Below are 24937 nucleotides of genomic sequence, written 5' to 3' on the forward strand. Positions count from 1 at the left end.
CCCAGATCATGGATCCTGCTAATGAGTGTTTGAGGATGTTCCTGGCATTCTAGTGATAGTGTGAGTGAAATAGGTTGCGCTTCCACAGCTTATGGAAATCACAGCTGAATTGTTAGGTTTGTGAGGGCTTTAGGGAGTTTGCGTACTTTAAATGAAGTTGTAGTAGGTGTGTGCATTCTCCGCAGTGTGAGAGTAGGGAAGTCGTCAAACTTCATATGTGTGTGGCGCTTTGTGCTAAAAAATTGTCCATGTGGTTGTTGATGTATGAACCCTGCGTGGTCTAAGACTCTGGAGTATATTGAAAGGTGTATGAGACCCTTGGTTATATGTTGTCATCTGTCTTGTTTAGTAGGTTGATCAGGCATGGTCAACAAGTCAGTGTGTGAGTTAAAGTGAGTGTAAGAGAATTTTGACTGAGATTTGGCAAGTCCTATGTGCACCAGGACAGACCCATTGATCAGTTGAGAGTAAAATTTGCGGGTCGAATTCTGCTTGGAAATCTGGGAGACTGAGATAGAAGGAGTAGCTGTAAGTGCGGGAATAGCCATCAGTGAAAAATCGGTAAGGTTTCTGAAGCGATTGCGTTACCTTTCCTGTAGTAAACCAGCAGATTTGTTTTTTTTATTTTTTGGTTCTTGATTAATGCTCGCAATATTTTGCATTAGTTTGGTGTGAATTAGAGTTCAGGAGAACGGAGCCGCAAGACTTTGTCAGCCGCAGTACATGAGTGTGACGTCATCGAAGCTGCGCTGGGATAGGTCGGTTAGTGAGAAGGTTCGCACACGGATTGGCAGCCATCCATGAGAGGCAATAGGTTGCAAACGTGGGTGTAAGGAATCTTGGGATTAAAAGCCACTTCCTGATTTGATTATGAGTAACAAAAGGCAGAAAAATGAATTTTTTTCAAAGCGTTGAAGAGTGCCCTAAGGGGAGACACGTATATTACAGCGAGTGTAGGCGAGGGTACACCACCAGAGAATATACCAGCTTACATTGTAATGGAAGAGAGAGGTGTTGCTCCATGTCTTTGGTTAAAGCAATGGTGCAAATTGACAGAGAAACATGGGAACTTAGTGTTTCCTACAAAACTAGAAAGGAGGTTAGAAAGTCTTAAACAGTAGAGGAGGAATCGGACAATGACAAGTTTATTACACAGTTATGGAGAGATCAACCACCACCATATACAGTACATGAGAGTGGTCCAAGTACTAGTGTTGACCTGACAGCCCGACACAGGTTAATGGGACAGCGAGTCCGGTGCAGGTTGATGCTAACCTGACATAGAATGCAGTGCAAAGTGATCTTAATGTGCCTACCACTCCTGTAGTGTGGACACAGATGCAACCGCCACAGGTGCAGAGAATATATCCTAATGTGCCCATTACGGAAACGACTTCGAACTTAGTGGTGCTCACGGAGCAGGTCTTCCCGAGACCAATACTGTTCAGACTGAGCCGACTCTGATTTTGTTGCCTCAAGTGCAGCCGCAGGTAATGCCAAGACTTACTCCAGCGACAAGGACACAGTCAGACATGACTCCGATGATGAATCAGAATATGGGAGTTACTCTCCCACAAAGCGTAGGTGCCAGAGCAGCTACGGATGCTATATCGCTACCTATTATTTTTGGTCCAGCGGTACCTTTATTTGCACAGAAGAAACATAGGGGAATAGGGAACAATGTCCCAGAACCTAATGAGGGTAGTCTCGCCTATGGGTCAGACTTTTGACGGATCCAGATTATTGGTGGACCTTAGTCCATTTGTAGCACTTCCACATATGGTGACAGGACCAAATGTTAGTCAAAACTTGAAATTGTTGACACCACAGACTCCAAATGCATTGCACAGCAGGTGCCACCGGTCCAAGTGTGTAACATTTTGTTACAAGGACTGACAGCTCAGCAATTAACTGAATGGTTAGACAAGCTGAATACCCCACAGAGTGCCCCTAAAGCAGAGGAGTATTTGAATTGTGCTAGATTAAGCCTGGAAGTGGGTGAACTAATTCGGAGAACGATGGAAGTGAATAGGTTAGAATACTACACAGAGGCAGAGTTGAGATATCTGTGCCCAAAGATTATGAGAGTAGTGAGCAAGGTGCATCAGAGATTAGCAGACTTGGCAGAGAAATACGGCATACAGATTGAGAAAACTAAGCATTTGAAAAGATGTTACAGATTAGACTTCGAGGTGAAAGATTTTGAACCACATGAGATCTGCCGGAATGAAGGCACACCTTAAGGAATTGCTTAAAAGTGAGCTGACTTGGGGAGCATTAGACAAATGGAAAAGCAGGTGGGTAAAGAAAAGAGACAAGAGAAAAAGGGATTCTTTGGAGCTGACTGAAAATGTGTAGTAAGATAAAGATCCAGTAAAGATTTCATCAATGAGAGAGATTCTAGGGGGACATTTTGTTCATGTCATATGGAACTGAAGTGACATTTTATCATTTACAAATGATTATCCAAAATTGAGAGAAAAGCCAGTAGAGTGGTATCAGCCTACAGACAGGTTCGTGAAGTGTTTGTGGGAAGACTTGAACACATTACTAGAGATAGTGGTTCCAGCAGATCTGTGGATCGAGTGTAAGAGGAGTGTATCTGGCCAACAAATGAACTGGAGAGAGATAAGAATGCAGGTGCACCGTCTCCTGAGGTAATGAAATATTACTATAAGGTGATTAAGTTTCTGAAATTGAGAATTTTGCCCAAGAATATTGATTGCAGAGAATTGACAGGACAGAGCAGGAAGCAAAGGAGTCGATACATACGTATTAGGAGAGATTGTTGCAGGCATTTAAGCATTACAGTGGCACAGAAACAATTGAGGTGAAAGGAAGGCTACATTTTGTGTTCAGATTTGTGGAAGGATTGAGAGATGCAGCAGGTGCAAATGCCCCATGCACAAGTATCACAGTTGCAGCCGATGCAACAGAAGGTTCCCATGGTACCTAGGCAGCAAATTCAAATACCTCATGCCCCGATGGAACAGCAAAAGATGATGCTTTTTCAACGGGTCACAGGACAGAGGCAAAACAGGAATAGTAATACAGTGCACTAATTCCCTTTACACAGTGAGATTGGTGTAAATGGTGAATGGACGGGTGATGGTTCAGATGAGGAGCTATGTGTGCTTGCGACTTCCTTGGAAGTAGACCAGGGATGACCCTATATGAAGGGAAAGGTTATGGGTCACAGAGTTTCATTCTTGGTTGACACGGGAGCTACACGCTTTACAGTGAGAAGCGCAGAGGTTCCGTATTTGCCCCTTTCAGGTAGAACAGTTCAGGTTGTGGGGGTAGCGAACCAGTATTTGACAAACCCGATTACAGACCCCGTTCAACTGGAGATTGGCAATTACCAGGGATTTCATACATTTGTAGTATGCAATTCAAGTCCGGTATCCCTACTGGGAAGAGACTTGCTCTGTAAAACAAAATGTTTGATTACTTGTTCAAATGATGGAATTGAGATTCAGATGAATAGTGATGATAAGAAGGACCAAGCCGCAAAATTAGAGTGTGAAACTATATATGAGGAGTACCTGTTGATTGCGTTTTTCACAATGTTCACAGTGAAACAGCTTCATCCTGATTTGCAGGTAACGGTTAAGGAGAAGGTGTGGGATCTGACAGGAAAAGAAGTAGGTTTGATAAAGGGAATGGAGCCAGTCAGAGTTACCATAAAACCAAATGCAGTTTTTCCTCAACTTCCGCAGTACACATGCCGCAAGATGTTCTGATGAAAGTGGCTCAGATATTTGCAGACTTTGTAAAGCAAGGGGTTCTCAAATAAGTATTGAGCAGTCCATGTAATTCACCAATAATGGGTTTGAAGAAGCCCTGTGGGAAGGTTCGGATTGTTCAGGATTTGAGAAAAAGAAATGAGATTGTGGTCAATTGTTGTCCTGTGGTGCCGAATCCAGCTGTAATAATGTTCCAGATTCCATGTGATACTGAGTGGTTCACTATCATCCATTTGTCACAAGCATTCTTTTCTGTGCTTCTTCATGAAGATAGCCAGTTTCTCTTTTGTTTAAAATTTCTGGATTGAGTCTATTGATGGTGCAGAATTCCTCAAGGGTGTTCAGAGTCACCTTCCATATACAATCAGATCTTGAAGAAGAATTTGGAGTCATTGGAATTGCCTTTCTGATCAACCTTGGTGCAGTACATTGATGACTTACTGACTGCGTCCAAAACAAGGGACGAGTGCAAGTACGTTATCATTGCCCTGTTGAACCATCTGGGAAAAAATGGTCAGAAAGTGTCTCAGCTGAAATTACAATATTGTCAGAAAGTAGTGAAGTATTTGGGCCACCAGAGCTTTGGAAGGGACTCTGGGTAAAAAAATATAGTGACACCCATGTGAGTCAGCCCACAATGGATACCCCTTTGTGTCTAGCTTTAAAAAATGTACAGGTTGGCTGTGTTTCCCAAGGTGGCAGCTGAACTAGGGTCCAAACTCTAAACCCACTGACTTTGGAAAAAATGGGTCAGTTTTAGTTAGAAAAATGTGATGCATCCATGTTGCATTTTGTGCTGTTTCCTGTAGCGGGCACAAGGACTACCTACACAAATGAGGTACCATTTTTTTTAGAACCTTGGGGAAATGCCTTGTGAAAGGAAGTTTGTGGCTCTCTGCAGATTCCAGAAGTTTCCATCACAGAAATAAGAGGAAAATGTCCTTTTTTCAGACAACGTTTCGAGGTTTGCAAGGGATTCTAGGAAAATGAACATGGTGAGGCCCATGCAAGTCAGTGCATCCTGGATACCTCTTAGTTTCTAGTTTCCTAAAACGTACAGGTTGGCTACGTTCCCCTAGGTGCCGGCTGAGCTGGATCCAAAACCTAGAGCTTCCCACACTGGAAAAAAGGGTCAGTTTTCAGTGGAAAAATGTGATGCGTCCATGTATCGTTTTAGGCCGTTTCCTGTCGCAGGCACCAAGCTTACCCACACAAGTGAGGTGCTATTTTATCGGAAGTCTTGGGAGCGCATTGAATAGTAGAATTTTTTTTTATTACAAATTGGATTTTGCTACATTTATGCCTTTCAATTGTAATCCGGTGCATAAGAAAGATGATATTTTGGAAAATACTATCTATATCATACTCTAATACAGGTACCCACAAATTCAGAGATGTACAAATAACCACTTCTCCTAAACTTAATATCTTGTGCCCATTTCAGAAATACATAGGTTTTCTTGACACCCATTTTTCACTGCCTATTTCGCCATATGAATTGGTCTATACTCAGTACTCAATAAAAAACCATTGCACGGTGCAGCTCAGTTGTTGGCTCTATGTAACTTAGGTTCTTGGAAGGCCTACAAACTCTACATATCTCTGCAACCAGAACGGTCCATCGGACATAATGTCATATTGCTTTTGTTAAATCGGCCATCATGAGAAAAAGTTACAGATGAAAATGTTGCCACAAATGCAGTTTTTTTTCCTACTCATCTTCAATATTTCTTTATTTCAACAGTGATGTTATTTGAGAAAACCTTGTGGGATTTACACTTATGACCCCTTGCTGAAGTTGGAACTTTTTCTACTTTTCAGAAATCTATAGTTTTTCTGGGTTTTTCACTGGCTACCACCACAAACTGGATATAGGTTGAGAGCACATAAAATAGGAAAAATGGTCTACCTCTTAGAAAATGCCAAAACTGTTGGACAAAATTAGGTTGTTTGATTCGGCTCTGGAAGCTGGAGAGATGGTGACGTTAGTACAGCAAACCATTTGCGGGTGTCATTTTCACAAAAAAACAGGCACTTTATCTGAAGAACTTTTTCCCTATTTTTCTAAATAGAAAACTAAACATTTTGCTATATTTTGCCTATATTCACAATCCCCTCCACGGGAATACACAAACCCTGGCTACCTTTAGAATCCCCGTGCTTTTAGAAAAAAAGAGGTACATTAGGAGTGGATACCTTGTGTGGAAAAAGAATTATGGAGCCCTAAACATGAACTACCCCAAATAGCCAAAAAATGTTTTAGCATTGAGGGTGGGATAGGCCCAGCAGCTAGGGGGTTAATATAGGTCCGGTGTGTGTCTGGAGTTTGATACAGATATTGACTTAAAAAAACGAAGGCTACAGGAACATTATAGTTAGGTTCTGAATTTACTCGCACAAAACCAGGGAAATTCATGAGTTATAGTTATATTTATTTCAAGTGACTATAACTCGCAGCCTACGGTAACTATAACTTGTGCCCCCGCCATGCACAGTTTTTTCTTCAATAATTTGACTTCTAATGTTTCATTGATATTTTTATTGACATCATAAAAGTTGTCATAAGTGCTGTAATATTGGGGGAAATTAGCAGTGCATGGCGGGGCACAAGTTATAGTCACCTTAGTCAATGAGTTATAGTTACTTGAAAAAACTCTAACTGTAACTGCTGCATTTCTCTGGTTTTGTGCCTATAAATTCAGAACTTAACTATAAAGTCCCTGTAATCTTTGTTTTTTTCAGTGAATTTCTATCTATTTATTGTATGTTAATCCGGCCACCTCTGCTCATGGCCTTCAGCAGTCAGGTCCTGTTGCAAACCCTCTATAACTACCCAACCCTGTGGCCAGTCCGTGCCTCAAACTCCCTAACCACACAACCCCGTGCTGCACATGGCCTTTGTGAGAATAGGTGTGAGAGGGTGTCTCTAGGTGTGAGAGGGCCTCTGTGGATGAGAGAGTGGGTGTGAGAGTGCCTGCGTGTGTGATTAGTTGTAAGAGGGTGTCTCTGTGTGTGAGAGTGGATGTGAGAGTGTCTCTGTGAGTGTATGTGTGAGAGGCTGACTGGGTCTGTTAGTGGGTGTGTGAAAGTCTGAGTGGGTCTGTGAGTGGGTGCATGAGTGTATAAGTGGATCTGTGAGTGAGTGAGTGCGTGGGCCTGAGTGGGTCTGTGAGTGGGTGCATGAGTGTCTTAGTGGGTCTGCGAGTGGGTGCATGAGCCTAGAATGGGTTTGTGAGTGGGTGCATAAGTGTCTGAGTGGGTCTGTGAATAGGTACACGAGTCTTTGAGTGGGTCTGTGAGTGGGTGCGTGAGTTTCAGTGTGGGTCTGTAAATGTGTAAATTGGTGTGTGAGTGTCTGAGTGGGTTTTTAAGTGGATGTGTGAGCTTCTGAACGGTCTGTGAGTGGGTCAATGAGTGTCTGAGTGAGTGGCTGAGTGGGCCTGTGTTTGAAATGGATTCTCAGTGGTTTGCATCCTGTCCAAGTAGGGACCCTCACTCTAGTCAAGGAAGAGGAGTCACAGAACTAAGATAATCCCTGCTCACCCCCTTGTTAGCTTGGCACATGCAGTCAGGCTTAATTCAGAGTCAATGTGTAAATTATTTGTATACACACACATACACACACAGTGAAAACACCACCAAAAGCACTCCACACCAGTTTAGAATAATAGACAATATTTTTCAGAATAAAGCAAGACCAAAACAACATACATCCAACATACACAAGTAAAGATATCCCTTTTGAAAGGTTTAAAAGAGCCTTAATCCATTGGAATCAATGGTAATATCCTTTTAACACACAGAACCTGGGATGTGTAAAAAACCAAAGACGATGCGGGCCACATTGGAAAAGCAAGCGATCACTCAATTCTTTCCTCACAGTTGAGAAGATGCGTTGATTCTTTCCTTGCAGATTTGGCAATGTGTCATCACCTTAAAGTAGTGCATGGTCGATGAGAAAATGACACTCAGAAACGATGCATGGAATATCCAGATGTGCTGTGTTGATGGATCCATGCTGAAACAGGCACTGAGTCGATTCTTCTGCCGTGAGACTGCACTGCATCCATTTTTCAGCCATGGGGCAGGCGCTGCATCACTTTTTCTGCCTGCCAATGTGAGGATTTTCTTTTTCAGGTCAACAACTTCCACTTCCAAGGGCCCAGGGACTGGATTTGGCATCACTTGGCAAGCCAGGACTCTCAGCAAAAGAGTCCAGGCACTGGTAGGCGAAGTCTTTGATGTCCCTGAGATTTCTTAACAGGAGGCAAGCTTAGATCAAGCCCTTGGAGCACCTTGGAAAGCAGGATGTAGAAAGCAGAGTCCAGTCCTTTCACTCCCAGGACAGAAGCAGCAAGCAGCAAGCCAGAACAGCAAGCCAGAACAGCAAAGCAACAGGAAGGGGGGCAGCTCCTACTGCAGCATCCAGCTCTTCTTCCTGGCAGAATGTCATCAGTCCATAAGGATACTACAGTTGTGGTCTAACAGATCTAGTACTTATGCTCATTGAAGTAGGCAACCTTCTAAGGAAAGTCTTTGTAGTGCACAAGACCCTGCCTTTCCTGCCCTCTCCCCAGACACACTCAGGAAGACCCATCATGATATGATGGGCACACCTGAGCTCCTTTTGTGTGATATTTCAAGACAATCACATGTCACCCTATGGGAGAGATAGGCCTTACAATAGTGAAAAACGAATTTAGTAGTATTTCACTACCAGGACATGTAAAACACACCAGTACATGCCTTACCTTTTAAAAACACTACACCCTGCCCCGTGGACTGCCTTGGGCCTACCTTAAGGGTGAAAGGAAACGTTTGGGCCGAGCAAGTGGATGCACATGCCATGTCAGACTGGCAGTATAAAACTGCCCACACAGACACTGCAGTGGCAGGTCGGAAACATGTTTACAGGGCTACTCACGTGGGTGGCACAAGCAGTGCTGCAGGTCCACTAGTAGCATTAGTTTTACAGACCCTGGGCACACAGGGTGCACTCTCCTAGGGACTTTTTAGTAAATCACATATGCCAATCATGGATAAGCCAATCACCAATACCATTTAGACAGGGCACACCTGCATTTTAGCACTGGCCAGCCTGTGAGTGGGTGTGTGAGTGTCTGTGTTGGTGTGTCAAAGGTTGTGTGAGTGACTCTATCACAAAGAAACCTTACCTGCCCTTTTATCCAACTACAGTCCACAGCTTTGCATGAAATATCTATCCAAGTGGAGTTCTTTCTTCCTCCATGGGTAAATGTCCAGTAGTATTCTACACTACAACTATGTAATGGAGCACTAGGAAATGTCACCAGTGAGCTTGTGTGTGTTTGGCAATGTGAGTGGTCCTTGTGCATCTTTCTCCAGAGTTCTGTCATGAGATGCATCCTCCTATAGAGAGACCAATGAGACTGCAAAGATGCATCAGCATTAAGAATGTGTCATCAGAATCGATGGGAAAGGTGCTGGGGGTCCTTTTGGGAAGCTGTTCATCATCCTTCCAAAAGAGGGGAAGACATATGCATACTACTAAGGTAGACGGTGCAGGGCGAAGCAGGTGCAGCTTCCAGGTGATTGGCACATTTGCATATGTGGTTAGCAGTTTAAAGGGAGAACCAAGTGGGAGTGGGGTGCGCGGCCCCCCTCCTCAGCCTACTTGGGCCCTTAGAACCCCACCCCCCCAGGGCCCACCTCTATTAAATGGAGAAGGGGTGCACGTTGCCCCTCTTTCTGGACTGATTTTGGCCGTTTGACAGCTCTTGCTTGCTGGAACCAGAGTGCTTACTCTGACTTGGTGGGAGCTGTCAAAGCACTCGCCAAGTCACAGCAAGCAGCTATGCCCCAGGAGTGAGAAGCCCATGACATATCAGGAGCTGACCCGGGGGGAGGAGGGTGGCGGTCCCCAGGGCCATTATTGGCTGCTCAAGGCGGGCCTTGCAGCCCCCTCCAACATTTAACTTTTTAACTTTGCCCAGGGGAGATGGTGGTCCCCATGGCCGCGTATCCACAATGGATGCTCTTCATTATCTGCTTTCAGCTCTGGTGACTGTCCACGCCCCCCCCCCTTAATTGTAGCAAATTGCCCCAGGAAGGTGGCGGTCACCAGGGCTGCGGGGAGGAGGGTGCAGGCTCCCCCGCATAAATTTCAGAATTACCAGAATTAGCCCCGGGGAGTAGATAGTCCCCGGGGCTTTCCTTAAGGCCATATGGGTCTCCCCCATCCAAAATATAGTAGTCTTGAGGACTAATATAAGCCCAAGGAGGAGCGCCCTGTGGGCCACCCCTCCTTTCTCAATCCCCCAATGCTCCAGGATCCGGCCCACCAGATTCAAAATACAATAAGAAATGGCTGGAGACCTTTTTTAAAAACAAAACGTCAGAAAAATCCACGGATCCGGATCATGGGATTTTTCTGAGGATTTTTTTAAAAGAAAATGCTTATTAGCCCTGGCAGGGTCCGTGAGGGACCCCTGGTCCAAGGCTAGAGGCTCAGGGTGACCCTACCCTGCCCCTTTTTCTTTATCACTTTTTTGGTGAAAAAAAGCAGAGTTACAGATGGCTGCTAACACTTCCTTTTTGTAGTGTTGGCAGCCAATCAGATATCAGCACGGGGATAATTAGATCTGCAGAGGATCCGCGTCCCTAGATATCTCTATTTTTTAATCTCTAAATACTCCAGAACTACTGACCGGATATACACCAAATCACAAAAAGCACACTTTCTGGGCCAAGAGCTTGCTTTCTGCCAAATTTGGTGTAATTCTGACAAGCGGTTCAGGCTGTAGTTGTGTTCAAAATCCCTATGGGAAAATGCTTAGGAAAAACGTGTTTTGGGACCCTCATTCTTGGCCCCTAATCAACATCTGATCTTCATCAACTTGTACTCTTTTATGGTATTTCATTATTTTGTTTGACATAGTTTATTTATCGAGTTAAAAAATTGCATACTTTTTGATGATTGCATGCGAATAGAAGAAACTCGATCTACTGGTCATTAGAGGTATTAGAGTGTTTTAAACCTCAGAGAATCGTGAATGTGGAACAGCAGAACCATTTGCTTCCTTGTGGTCAATACTTACTCTAAAATATTTAGCATCGATGATTTTTTTAACAGATCTTTTAATGATGGCAGTGATTTTAAATAGTAAACGTATTTTCCTTCGTTTTGTATTTTATTTGTATGTAACAAAATTTGTAGTACTTTGATGGTTGTTGTCGACCTAATAAAGTATTTTTTCTATTCTATTATATATATACATATATATATAGACACACAGACACACAAACACACCCACCCACACACACTTAGTATTACAAAAGCCAATCTCAAACACTACAAAGCCAAACGTTAGCAACCAACACTGAACCCATTTGTTTGAAATGTTTTAACGTTGTTTGTTGTCCTCCTTGTTCCATGGTCTCCTTGGGCAAGTGATGCCCCTTAGCTGTTGCTGTTATTTGCTAAGGTAAACTGGAAGTTTATCATAGCTTTCACTTTTTCAAACAGTGGCTACGCCAGGTAGTGAATGTTTCACATGCTTTCATGACACAGTTGCCTAATCTGATTCTGGTTATTAAAGGATCAGCACTGATGTTGGTCCTCTAAATTCCTTAACCTCCTACACTTGCTTCTCAGATTTCATGACGCATTTGCACAGCGAATCCGGAAAACTTGAAGTACCAGAAGAGGCGTCTTTCCGAAAGACTGTATTTATTTCCTCATGTGCTGGTCAACCAGAAAAGGGAATTCTACTAGCTGATTACATGGAGGTAAATGTGTCCTTTTTGGAGGATTTCTAGTGACAGTTCCACTTGCATGGACCTCGGAGGATGTGCCACAGCTCCTCATGAGACTTGGACACCAGGTATTAAAAACAAAAACAAATCAGCCTGAAAACACTGGTTTCTGGGTGTGTGCAAAGACTTTTGTTCACATTAGGGGGCATTTTTTAATCAATGCATTTCTGCAGAGATATAAGTTTTAGGATCATTAATCTTTACAGGTCTGCTATTGCCACAAGGCCTGTTTGACACAAAGGTCTCTTAGTGGGCAAGACTCTTTGCTCTATAGAATGCTGACATCTGTCAAAATAACCGAACCCCAAAGTTCGAAACTCAACGAATGTGACATTTTTATACATAGCCTTAGCATAACTGTGATGGCTGCTCCCGTTTTCTTGCAAATGTTAACGATGATGCTAAACTCTGCCGCCTCTGATATGCAAAGCCTCTCTCTCATGTCTGGAATTTAAAGCCAAAAAAGTCTCAAGTTGCTTGCTTAAGTCTGAAAGTTTACATTTCTCTAATGAGTTCGACAGTCAAATGTGTACTATCCCACATTTTGCCTCTGCACCTACAAAGCCTCCCTTTATTTCTGTTTCGCCATGTGATCTCCAACGAGGCCCGGAGTATGAAAATGTGTACGTTTATCACATGTACATTTATGTTTTAGCGTTTAAGCTCACTGAGTGCTTGGTGAGGTGGGGGGTCCTCTTGTTACCAGTTTCTGTGATTCACAGATTGCTTTTTTTGTTATCATACATTAAGTATGCCTTTGAGCAGATTTCTTTGACTGATGTGTGGAATTTTTACAAAGATGTTAACTTGTTTTTACATGTGTCTGATACAAAAGGTAGCAAAGAAACAGATTTTTTATAATCTGCATATGCTGCTCTGTTTCATTTCTTTGAATAGAGTCTCTCATGTGAGAGTTATTTGTTTATCAGAGAGCTCTTTTTCTCTCAAGGAGAGAAGGACGAAAGCTCCTTAACATTGGTTGGTTAGGTTTACTTTATACATGAGGTCAACATCGACGTCAGTTCCCATCATGGTGTTGACCTCTTTTCCCACCTACAGCCCTCAACAAACTCATTTGGTGCTGAGTAGCTACGGGAAGGACAGGGTGTGGGAACTATGGGGGTCATTCTGACCCCGGCGGTAAAAGGCGCCTACCGCCGGTCAGAAATCCTCCATAATTCCGCCGCGGTCGCGGTAACCCGCCACGGTCATTCTGACCCGCAGCAGCCAAACCTCCGAAAATCCGACAGCCACAACAGACCGCCAGACCAGCGGTCGGCGGAAAAGTGGAGGTGACCAAACCTCCACCGTCACGCCAACAGAAATACGCCCATGCCATTACGACCCACGAATCCACGCGGCGGTCTTTCAAACGCGGTTTTCCATTGGCGGTACACACCGCCGCGGTCAGAATACACACAAACGAACAAAACTCAGCCACATTGGCCGATTTGAATTCCACACACCTGATACACATACACACACCACTCCCACACACACAATACAATATAAAACACACACCCACATCACCCACAAACCCCTACGACCAAAAATTCAGAAAGAAGCACTGAGAGACACATCAGCGATCACAGAATACCATCACACAGAGGCACACTACACCATCACCCACACAATATCCACACACAAAACAACACACACCACCACACTCAACACACTTAACTACATATACTCCACCCCACACATCATACACACCACTCCATGGCACCCCAAAGACACCCCCGCTTCTCAGACGAAGAACTCAGGGTCATGGTGGATGAAATCGTTCGGGTAGAGCCCCAGCTCTTCGGCACACAGGTCCAATACACCAGCATTGCCCGGAGGACGGAGCTATGGCAGAGGATTGTCGACAGGGTCAACGCTGTGGGACAGCACCCCAGAAATCAGGAAGACATCAGGAAGCGATGGAACGACCTACGGGGGAAGGTGCGTTCCATGGTATCCAGGCACAACATCGCCGTGCAGAAGACTGGCGGAGGACCCCCACCTCAACCCCCACAATTTACAACATGGGAGGAGGAAGTCTTGAACATCCTGCATCCTGACGGCCTCGCAGGAGTCGACGGAGGAATGGACACTGGTAAGTTGAAGCTTCACTACTGCTTCCCCCCCACCTGCATGCCAAATCATACCCCAACCCTCACCCCCATCCTCGAATCCCACCCTCACCCCCACCCCCATCCTCACCCCCACCCTCACCCTCACCCCCACCACCATCCTCACCCCCACCACCATCCTCACCCCCACCCCCAGCACACCTATTCCCTGCCAATGTCTCACCATCACAACCCACACATCCCAAAACCTAGGCCTGCATGCGTCCACTAAGCATGGACACCCATCACCAAAGCATGCCCAATGCATATACACATCCCCCCCACAAGCCACCCTCACCAAAGCCCCCACACACGAATGCCAGCACTTGGGGACACGGGAACCCACAGATACACCCATATGCCACACATTGAAACTATAACCATACCTCTATACCCCTGCAGGACCCGACCGTCAACACACCGCCACGGAGGGCCCAGAATTCTCCACACCCCCCACCCAAGAGGCCGTCAGCGATGACAGCAGCTCTGTCGACCTGGACACTGATGACCAGCCCGGACCATCGGGGACCTCTGGACAGTCGGTTCCCCTCACACAGGCACAGGCCACTACAGACCCAAACCCCTCTGGGAACACCAGCACAGCTCCCACCCAGCGGGCCCATGCCTCTGTCTCCAGGGCGCGTCAATCTGCGGTGTGTCTACCACTACAGGGCACCCAGGATAACCCACCACCCCAACAACAACAGGGACCTGGGGGCAGTGGTAGTGGGCACACCGGCCAGGGGGCAGAGGCCCAGGGAAACAGGGCAACTCGGAGGGCAGCTGTGCGACAGGGGGGGGACGGGCCTAGGGAACCCACTCTCCACGAGGCCCTCACCACCATCATGGGAGCATACAACCGCTCCCAGGAGACGATGGCGACGGTACTGGCCCGGTTCCAGGAGATCCAGGTACTGCAGGAGGAACACTATCGGGGGTACAGGGAGGACATCAGAGCCCTCACCTCCACCCTGGTTACCATGGTAGGGCTGCTGCAGGACCTCATCAACACCAGGACGGACACTCAACAACAACAAAGGGCCCCTGCCACTAGCCTGGACCAAGAACAGCCAACCACCTCCGCCGGCGCTAGTGGACAGGAGGCCCCCGCACAACAGCAGCCCACCAGACCCCCACCTCCTGCAGGAGAAGAACCACCCCGCAAGAGGGCCCTGAGATCTTGCAAGAAGACAGAGTAGGATGTCAAGACCCCCGCCAGCAAAGGATACCACCTGATGTCATCCCACTGTCCCACATTGTCACCCTGTCCATCCTTGAACTGCCCATGCTCCATCTCTCCACAGGCCTCTGGACAATGCACCTGTGTGACTGTTACTCTGGACTCTGCCATGGACATTCCTTCACCATAGCCCCCACCCACTTGAAACCACCCATCCCATTTTGAGCACTGAAATAAACACCTATTTTGCACAAAACTATCTGGAGTCTGGCTGTGATTTCAAAATATTGTAATTGACATGACAGTGCAAATATGTCCTTGTACATAGTGAAGTCAACAAACAGCTGCCACAAAGCTGTAGTCCATGGGGAAACGAAGCACAGGACTCGTAGTGGGGACCCCAGATCTGAAATAGGGAGGGAAAAGCCACAACTCAGTCATCATACACTGGGGCAAATAGACAGGCAGCAGAGATGCAGGAGAGTAGTTCACATTTACTAAATTATGTTTGAATTGTTACCTGTGTCCTATTGGAAGTACTGTTCAATGATTCTGTCCCTGTTGTCTGTTTCAGCCCCATCGTCTTCCTCCTCGTCACTCTCCACAGGTTCCACAGCTGCCACAACACCACCGTCTCGACCATCCTCCTGCAGGAAAGGCACCTGGCGGCGCAAAGCCAGGTTGTGAAGCATGCAGCAGGCCACGATGATGTGACACACCTTCTTAGGTGAGTACATTAGGGATCCACCTGTCATATGCAGGCACCGAAACCTGGCCTTTAGGAGGCCAAAGGTGCGTTCGATCACCCTCCTAGTACGCCCATGGGCCTCATTGTACCGTTCCTCTGCCCTGGTCCGGGGATTCCTTACTGGGGTCAGTAGCCACGACAGGTTGGGGTACCCAGAGTCCCCCAATAGCCATACACGGTTTCTCTCTAGCTGTTCCATCACGTAAGGGATGCTGCTATTCCTCAGGATGTAGGCGTCATGCACTGACCCAGGGAATTTGGCATTTACATGCAAGATGTACTGGTCAGCCAAACACACCACCTGGATGTTCATGGAATGGTAACTTTTTCTGTTCAGGGACACCTGCTCCCTGTCTCTTGGGGGAACCAAAGCCACATGGGTCCCATCAATGGCACCAATGACGTTGGGAATATGTCCAAGGGCGTAGAAATCACCCTTCACTGTAGCCAATTCGCCCACCTCAGGGAAAATGATGTAGCTCCTCACGTATTTCATCAGGGCAGACAACACTCTGGATAACACCTTCGAAAACATGGGCTGAGACATCCCAGAAGCAATTCCCACTGTTGTCTGAAATGACCCACTTGCCAGGAAATGGAGTACTGACAGGACCTGCACCAGAGGGGGAATCCCTGTGGGTTGGCGGATGGGGGACATCAGGTCGGGCTCCAGCTGGGCACACAGTTCATGTATAGTGGCACGGTCAAGCCGGTAGGTCAGGATAATGTGGCGTTCTTCCATTGTCGACAGGTCCACCAGCGGTCGGTACACGCGAGGATTCATCCGTCTCCTCGCCAAACCCAGCGGACGGTGCCTAGGAAGGACAACATGGAGCACAGAGTCAAGCAACCCACAGGTACGTACTCACAGCTTGCACAGTAAACGATTCTCCATGCAGTGAATGGCGTGTCTGAGTGGCAATGCAAGGCCTAGGCCTGTGTGACGCAGTTGAAATTGAGCCATGTGGACCCTCGAAATGGCGGCTGCCTGACCTGTGAAGTGTGACAATGGGATGTGAGGTCAATGCGCTGGCGTGGCACACCGCGGCGGTCGGCGGTCGAAGACCGCGGCGCGAAGCCGCATTGGTTAACATTGAAGCCTATGGGTTTCAGGAGCCAATGGCGAAGGGCGCCGGCGGTGGCGGTACGCACCGCCGCGGTACGCACCGCCGCGGACGTGACCGCCATTTCCTATCTACTTATCCACTTGCGACTTGAACTTTCACAGGAGAGGACCTATACTGCAAGTGTTGCTGTGACCTCGGTCTGGAAGGGACAATGGCTGCTGCGACTGGGGAAAGGGCCCCTGCCTTCACTGGAGAGGAGTTGGAGAAACTTGTGGATGGGGTCCTCCCCCAGTATGCGCTACTCTACGGTCCTCCAGACCAACAAGTGAGTTTAATTCAATATGGATTTGGGGCCACTGGCTGGCTTGGGGGCCTGGCGGGGGGCCTGGTGGGGATGGGGGGCATGTTGGGGCTGGCGGGGGGCCTGGCGGGGGGCCTGGCGGGGATGGGGGGCATGTTGGGCCTGGCGGGGGGCCTGGCTGGGGGCCTGGCGGGGATGGGGGGCATGTTGGGCCTGGCGGGGGGCCTGGCGGGGGCCTGGCGGGGATGGGGGGCATGTTGGGCCTGGCGGGGGGCCTGGCGGGGATGGGGGGCATTGGGCCACTGGCAACGAAAATGCAGACAAACTTGAACGTGGTATTTCTCCCTCCCTGTACGTGTCACATAGGTCCGCGCCCATGAGAAGATCGGGATTTGGCGTGCCATCGCCAAGGAAGTCCGGACCCTGGGGGTCCACCATCGACGGGGCACCCACTGCCGCAAGAGGTGGGAGGACATCCGCCGCGGGTCCAAGAAGACCGCCGAGTCTCTGCTGGGGATGGCCTCCCAACGTAGGCGGGGTGCCTGCCGTCAACTGACCCCCCTGATGTTCCGGATCCTGGCGGTGGCCTACCCTGATTTGGATGGGCGCGTGAGGGCAGCACAGCAGACACAAGGGGGTGAGTACAAGCATTATCTACTCTGTTGTCGCGCAGTGGAGGTGTCTGGGTGGGGGAGGAGGGCTGTGGGTCCCCCTAGGCCAGGGCGATATCTGTAGGCTGGGCACCCCCGTAAGCCCCTGTGTCCCCAGCCACCACCCTCAGTAGTGTGTCAGTACAGCCATCCCTGGGCCGTGTCATCCATGGGTGCAGTTGTCAACTCTAGGCGTGTAGGGCATGTTCCACGGAATGCGTAGCGGACCCCAAGTGCGCAACTTAGTGCAGGGGGCATCTGTGTCTGTCATGTCCGCTAACTGTACTGGTGATCCATGTACTCAAAATCTCTTTATTTCTCTCTCCCCCCCCTTTTTGTTTGTCTTTCTGTGCTTGTGTGCATCAGCATCATCAGGCGGAGGAGAAGTGGCATCGGGGCAGGAGGGAGCTGCATCTCACATGGCCCAGGAGGGCCATGCCACAGAGTCTGACTGGACCAGTGAGACGGAGGGCGAGGGGAGCTCCACAACGGGGACGACTGGACCCTGCAGCGACACGGACACGTCCTCGGAAGGGAGATCCCTTGCGGGGGTGGCACCATCCGTGCCCCCGCCATTACAGGTACAGCCGCCACCCAGCGCACCATCTCCGCCCTCCCAGCAGCCCCTCAGCGTTCGCCCCGTGCCCGCTCTGCCAGGAAGCCGGGCATCTCCTTCGCCCCAGGCACCTCAGGCCCTGCCCCTGTTACCCCCGCTGCCCTCAGTGAGGAGGTCATTGACCTCCTCCGAACGCTCATTGTTGGGCAGACTACCCTTTTGAATGCCATCCAGGGGGTGGAGAGGGAGGTTCATCGCAGCAATGCGTACCTGGAGGGCATTCATTCGGGTCAGGCTGCCCATCAGCGATCGTTCCAGGCTCTGGCCTCAGCACTGACGGCAGCCATTGTCCCTGTCTCCTGCCTCCCTCTACTAACTCCCTCCTCCCAGTCTCCTGTTCCTCTGCCTGTCCCACCCACACCATCAGACCAGCCTGCACACACCTCAACACCCAAGAGCAGCTCATCCAAACATAAGCACCACAGATCACGCAGACATTCACACAAGCAACATTCCGATGCAGACATGCCAACAGTCACTACCACCTCTGTGACCCCCACCTCCTCGTCTCCCTCCTCCCTCCCTGTGACGTCTACACTCACACCTTCATTCACCTCACCATCAGCCAGTGTTTCCATCACCAGCATACCCTCCACTCCAGTCCGCACACGTGCAGTCACCACCCCCACTGCCATTTACACGTCCCCTGTGTCCTCTCCCACTGTGTCTGTCACCCCCTCTTCCACACCACACAAACGCAGCCACCCACCCACCAAACAGCCATCCACCTCACGACAGCCTCCCGCTCCTGCACCTGCACCCAAAGACAGCAAACTTGTCTCGCCTACAACCACATCCTCTCCCTCCACTCCCATACCCACTGTACCTATCACTCTCCATTGTCCCAAGAAAATCTATCTCTCTACTGCTACCTTCTTTCCTGACCCAGAGCCCCCCCCTCCTTCTCGTCGGGGTAAAAAGAGCACCTCAGCCACCACCAGCCCTGCAGCCCCCTTGACAAGGGTGCAGGGGTATTGGAGCCCACCAGCCCGCAGGTCTGGATCTTCGCCCAGCAGCAAGGGGACAGCCAGCCCACCCCCTGGGAAGAGGATCAGAAGGCGGAAGGGCCGCCGCCGGAGCCCGGATTCGATATCCCCCCAGGACACTAGCCAGCCACCGTCAACAGCCACAGCTCCAAAGGGAGGAAAGGGCCACAGACTCCCGACTAAGGAGGGCAAGGGCAGCAAGGCGGAGAAGTCAGGCAGCAGGCCTGCTGCCCATGGAGGACCCGTCACAGCTGCCCAGGAGGAGCCCGCAACCCCCATAGCCGCTGCCCCGGGAGGAACCGGCACAGCTGCCCCGGGAGAGCCCACCACCCCCATAGCCGCTGCCCAGGGAGAACCCAGCCCAGCTGGCCAGGAGGGCCCCACCACCCACAGCCCAGGTGGGCATTGAAGGAGCACCATCCCCGCTGCCCAGGAGGGCACCACCAGGCAATGAGCAGTTGGCCATAGAATGTCCGCCGTCTCCAGCACCGCTCCGCTGGGGACCGCCGTCTCAAGAACCGCTGAACTGGGCCCTTCAAGGCAAGAACCGCTGAACTGGGCCCTTCAAGGCAAGAACCACTGAACTGGGCCCTTCAAGGCAAGAACCGCTGAACTGGGCCCTTCAAGGCAAGAACCGCTGAACTGGGCCCCGCTCTCCCCAGGATGGGCCAGTGGTCATGGAGTCCCCTCGTGGATCTGGCGTCGTGTACTCAAGTGGCTGAGGTGCCCCCCCTTCCCTTCCCCCTGAGGTGCCTGTCCTTTTTTCTTTCTGATGCCCCTGCAGTGTTCTCTCCGTGGAGTTCTTGTCGTGGGACTGGGCCTTGCCCCTTTGCTCAGGACCCCTGTGGTCCACGGACAGTGGTTGGACTACATTTAGTAGCTGTATATATTTTGTACATAGTTTATTTATTTATTTGGATTACTGCTGTCCATTTTTCAATATATCTGCCCGTTTGAGATCTCTTCTTTTGGTCTTTGCATTATTTCGGAAGGGGGGGGTTTGTGGGTTGTGACAGTGATCTGTGGGAATGCATTGATGTGTGTGTTGTAGTGGGTGTGGGTGGGTGGGTGTGTGCCGTTAATCTTTTCCCTCCCCTGTGTCGTAGGTGCAGTACTCACCGATGTCTTCCGCGCCGCCGGGCGTGCTCCTGGTACAGGAGCAGGTATAGGAGTGCGGGGATGACCTGCAACTCGGGTTCCATACTGCCGGAATCTCGCGTGGTGTATGTGGAGGTGAGCGTTTTCCCGTTCGTAGTCTGTTTCTGCCGTGTTTTTATCGGCGGTGCTCCCGCCCCGGAAAAGGTGGCGGATTGGTGGGTCGTGATAGGGTGGGCGGTACATTGTCTGCCGCCTGTCTGTTGGCGGGGACCGCCGCGCTGTTTGTTTGTTCCGCCGTGGCGGGCGGAGTGTTAATGCGGCGGGCTGTGTTGGCGGTTCCCGCCAGGGTCAGAATTGCATATTTTGGACCGCCGGCCTGTTGGCGGGTTGGCCGCCGCTTTATCACCGACCGCCAGGGTCAGAATGAGGGCCTATATAACGTAAACAGCAGTAGTAGCTGTTTAATGAAGGCCTGCCAGCACCAAACCACTCAATTTTCTCAAAAAAATAATAAAAAAAAATAAAGAAAGAATATGCCAAAACCAGCTGGAACATTGTCTGTCTGGGGCACGCTATGTCAGGCAAAGGGAGAAAGTAGCCATGTAGAACTGGTTGCTTCTCATGCACTTTTGTGCATATGTGAACCACATGTGCTTGAGCCATTGTAAGGTAGATGATCTCACAGCTGTGGGGTCTGTGTTTTCGTAAACCTTGAAAATCCATAGCCTCCGGCACTATGCACCACCCCCAGAGGAAAGGTGAGCCTTATTCGCTTCAGGCTTCAGCCCTGAAGTGCCCGGGTCTAAATGTCAATCATTGGAATTCATAGTTTGAAGTCCTCATGATAGCCCACCCATTTGCAACTTCTCATAATGTGAGGTGGTATTAGAAGGCCACCCTCTCCCCCTCATTCCCTGTGACAAAAGGGGCTGCAGCCACAAAGCCAAGCATTGGAATCTGCTCAGAGCTGTGCATCAGAGCAATTTATCACAACCCATTGCACAGACTCCAGCTCTCAACTTCCCCACCTGTGCTGTGATAAAGATGGAGCAGGGGAATGGTGTCTGCACCGGGCAAACCCTTGGTGCAAATCTCAAATACAAACTGCACTCAAATTGAAGGACCTTTGTTTTGTCTGGAAGTGAGGCTTAACATCAGCAGTTCAACAACAGATCAATGACAGTGAAGCATATTTTGACCCATAGGGCTGTCGGAGAGTCGTCAATTTGCAAACCATGAAGGTTTATTAGTAGATCAGCAAAAATACAAACACAAATCAGTCAGATAAGTCATAAATCAATAATCACCTTTTACAACAAAGCTTATGGTCAAAATAGCAAATGTAAAGACAGGTTATTTAAAGTTAGTGATATGCAAACTGGATCAGATTCAGTTCTCCTGTAGGAAAAGTCTCTAAAGGTAATAAAGTTTCAGGACAGCTTGTAGGAAATTAAGCAGCAGGGGTCAGCAAGTAAAACCTCTAACAGCAGAACCAAATGAAGGTTCAGTCAGACAAAGAGAGTTATTTGCTCACAGTTTACCTCTGTAAGCAGTGAGTATAGGGTCCCAAGAGAGAGAAAATGGGCATCTCCTCTTAGAAGAATAGCTAGGAGCTTCTGTTTTCAGAGGTGGACATGAGCATCCTAAATCCAACTTACTTAGAAATGCACAATTAAAGCATAGGATTCAACAAACTGCAAGACATCACACCATTTCCAGGAGGTGAGAACCAATGAAAGGATCATCGCCCCCTTTCGCAGGCATCACAAAAGGAGACTCATAGTTGCACGACCTTCAGAAATATCTTGCTCAGGCTATTTCATCATAGCCAGGCCGATCCCAATACAGCTGCAAAAGAATCATCATATTACGTTCACTTACAAGTATAAACAATTTACATAGACGCTAACACATTGGCCACAATTAGCTTAAGTTAAAGCAGCTCAGCTTCTGAAAGGAGAGATAGATTTTCTAATAATGCAAAGCAACCAAGGGCCCATTTGAAAGTTACCACGAATTTAACTGAGGTCTACATGGACTACAGCTAACTTGATGTGAACACACTTTAAGCATGGTTTGTTTGAGAATTACTAAAAATGATCATGCTTTACAAGAAATCACTCTTCAGATATACATTTATAATATGCTTTAGTGAAACTGATAAGCAAAATGAAAAATAACAATGTGTCATCAATTCCCCCTTCCAATTGCTTGCAGAGCCATTACACAAAACATTCATACATCCCTCATAATCGGTTCTCAAATACCTGTTGTTGACTATTGCTGCTTATGTCTAAACTCCTCTAAATCTTTAAGTTCATCACTGATGTGGCAACGCAGCTCTTCAAGTTCTACTTCTTTTTTCTTCTTTCTTTCAGTTTCTTCCTTTCTGATTCCCCTCTCTTGCTCTTTAAATCATTCCTACAAATTATCCCTTTAAACAATCAACCCATCTCAGGGCCAATAATGAACAGATAGTTATGACAGCAATGATTATTATGGAGGGGTCAAAATGGTCCCCAATATTCCACAACCAATGCTACGAAGCCAGCTACCTATTGCCAAAAAACCTTTGCCAATTTCCTCGCAGGCACCAGTTGCTTCCAACTCCTTCAAAACCTGAGTAGTGCTATCTACAAACTCGTTAATCTCCTTGCTCTGAACAAGACCGTTCATACAGCACTGCTGGATGGACAGCATGTGACAGACTCCGCTCTCTTTTGTGGGAAAGACATCTAAAGAAAGCCTATTCTGAAGAACCATAATACCAATGGCCACTAGTTCTCAGTTAATAGCAGACAAGACTCCAGCAGAGTTGAAGACCAAATGACCAACTAAAGTAGATAGCTTTCTAATCTTCAAGTTATGCAAAACTACTCCTACAAGGGAATCATAGACCCAAAGATGTCACCTACTATTTGCGAAGCACTACGCTTGTGTCTTTCATGAAACATCAGTTGCTTATCATCTACCTTAATTACATGATAGACTTTAGGAAAGACTAAAGCTAGATAGCAGCTCCCAATCCAATTTGGCGGAATCTTGAAATAAACATTCTTCCCACACACATAATAAACTCTGGGGGTAATAGGATCGTTTTCACGAAAGAATTGTTCTCCCAATCCCTCAACCTCTGTGGAGATTCACTCCAACCCATCATCTAATGATATTTAATTTTTTCCTGTCTTCTCATGAAACAAAGTTTCCCTTCCACCTGGCAATTGAAAATTATCTTGGGTGTACCACCCTTCTTTAATCTCTCTTCTACCTTTTCACACTTGCTCTGAGGTTCTTTCTTTGCCTCATGCATTTTACATGTCAAACCTTCCTTCTGAGCACAAGAAACATCAATCTTCCTCATAGATCTAAAGAAATGCCAACGTGAATCCATATATCTAGCATTGGAATGAGGATTTAAATATTTATACATAGGGATCCTTTCAAGCACTAGATCAAAATTAGAGAAATAATTTTCAAAATTACCCTAATAATAGAGAAGAATAAGTATTATACTACAGGAAAGAAAGAAGGTGAGCGATAATGATTATAAATCTCTCCCTCCATGACAGAAACAGGCAAGTAGGCACAAATATAGCAGTCATGTGCTTTCATGACGGTTGAATATTCATGCAGCAGATTAAAGAATATGTTTTTTGTGAAATTCCCTGGAAATTATCTCTGTGTAAAATCATTATTTTAAAGCTACACTGGTCATCCAGAAGAATCGCATTAGGCCTAACTATGGTGAAAGCATGCTCAACAGGCAAATTCAAGCCCACTAAAAGGCAGATTATGAAACACACTAAAACAACTGCCTCTACAATTAGTATTGCTCTATGCACCTTTGGTGAAGTAGAGAGCATGGTTTCTTAAGAGTCAGATTTTAACTATGTAAAAGTCAAAGGCAAAAACAAATTCTAACTTTCATCTCCTGCTGTGAAAATCTGCAAAACGTTGCTTGATTCAAAGTTGAGCGTGTACATATTATTATCTTCAGAAGGTAACCCTAACCCTTCTTCTAAAATGATAACCGTTCTCTTCTACAGGAGCCTGGGTCCTCTGAAGTTTCATACAACTGCAGCAAGTCCTGTTTGGTTGTACTATTAACTTGAATGAATACAGTCGAGAATAAAAAATCAAGCAATCTTCACTGCGGCAGCTGTATTCATGGAGGCTTTTCAAGCATCCTTTGTTGGTCCTCATATTAACGTGTACTTGAGTCAGGCTCACTGTAAAAAAAAGTAGATACACTCAGGAGCAGAATATCTTCAACTAGGCACCCAGTTTCTCTTTGATCTCCTGACTATTGGCTGCTCCTCTTCACTGTAATTTTGTCCACTTCTTTCTTTTTCTTCAGGGACACGCTCTAGAATATGTTCCTCTGAAACAACAGCGCTCTGTCTCTCACCCTGCCTTGGCCAACCTTCTCTCCCATCTTAGTGCATTGCTTGGCCCTGCCTCATGATCCGAGTTGTTGTTTACAGTTTCTCCAGTTCACTGTGACTACTCTTGATTCATTCACCACAGGCTCAGTGCTTGTCCCAACTCGACTTTGAGACACTTGGGCACATTCTTCTCCCCACTCTGATTGCTCGGGGTGCTGTGGAGCTTGACCCAGCAAATCAGTGGTTGTGCTC

This window comes from Pleurodeles waltl, chromosome 8 (genome assembly GCF_031143425.1).
Source record: "Pleurodeles waltl isolate 20211129_DDA chromosome 8, aPleWal1.hap1.20221129, whole genome shotgun sequence".
In the NCBI taxonomy this organism is placed as follows: domain Eukaryota; kingdom Metazoa; phylum Chordata; class Amphibia; order Caudata; family Salamandridae; genus Pleurodeles; species Pleurodeles waltl.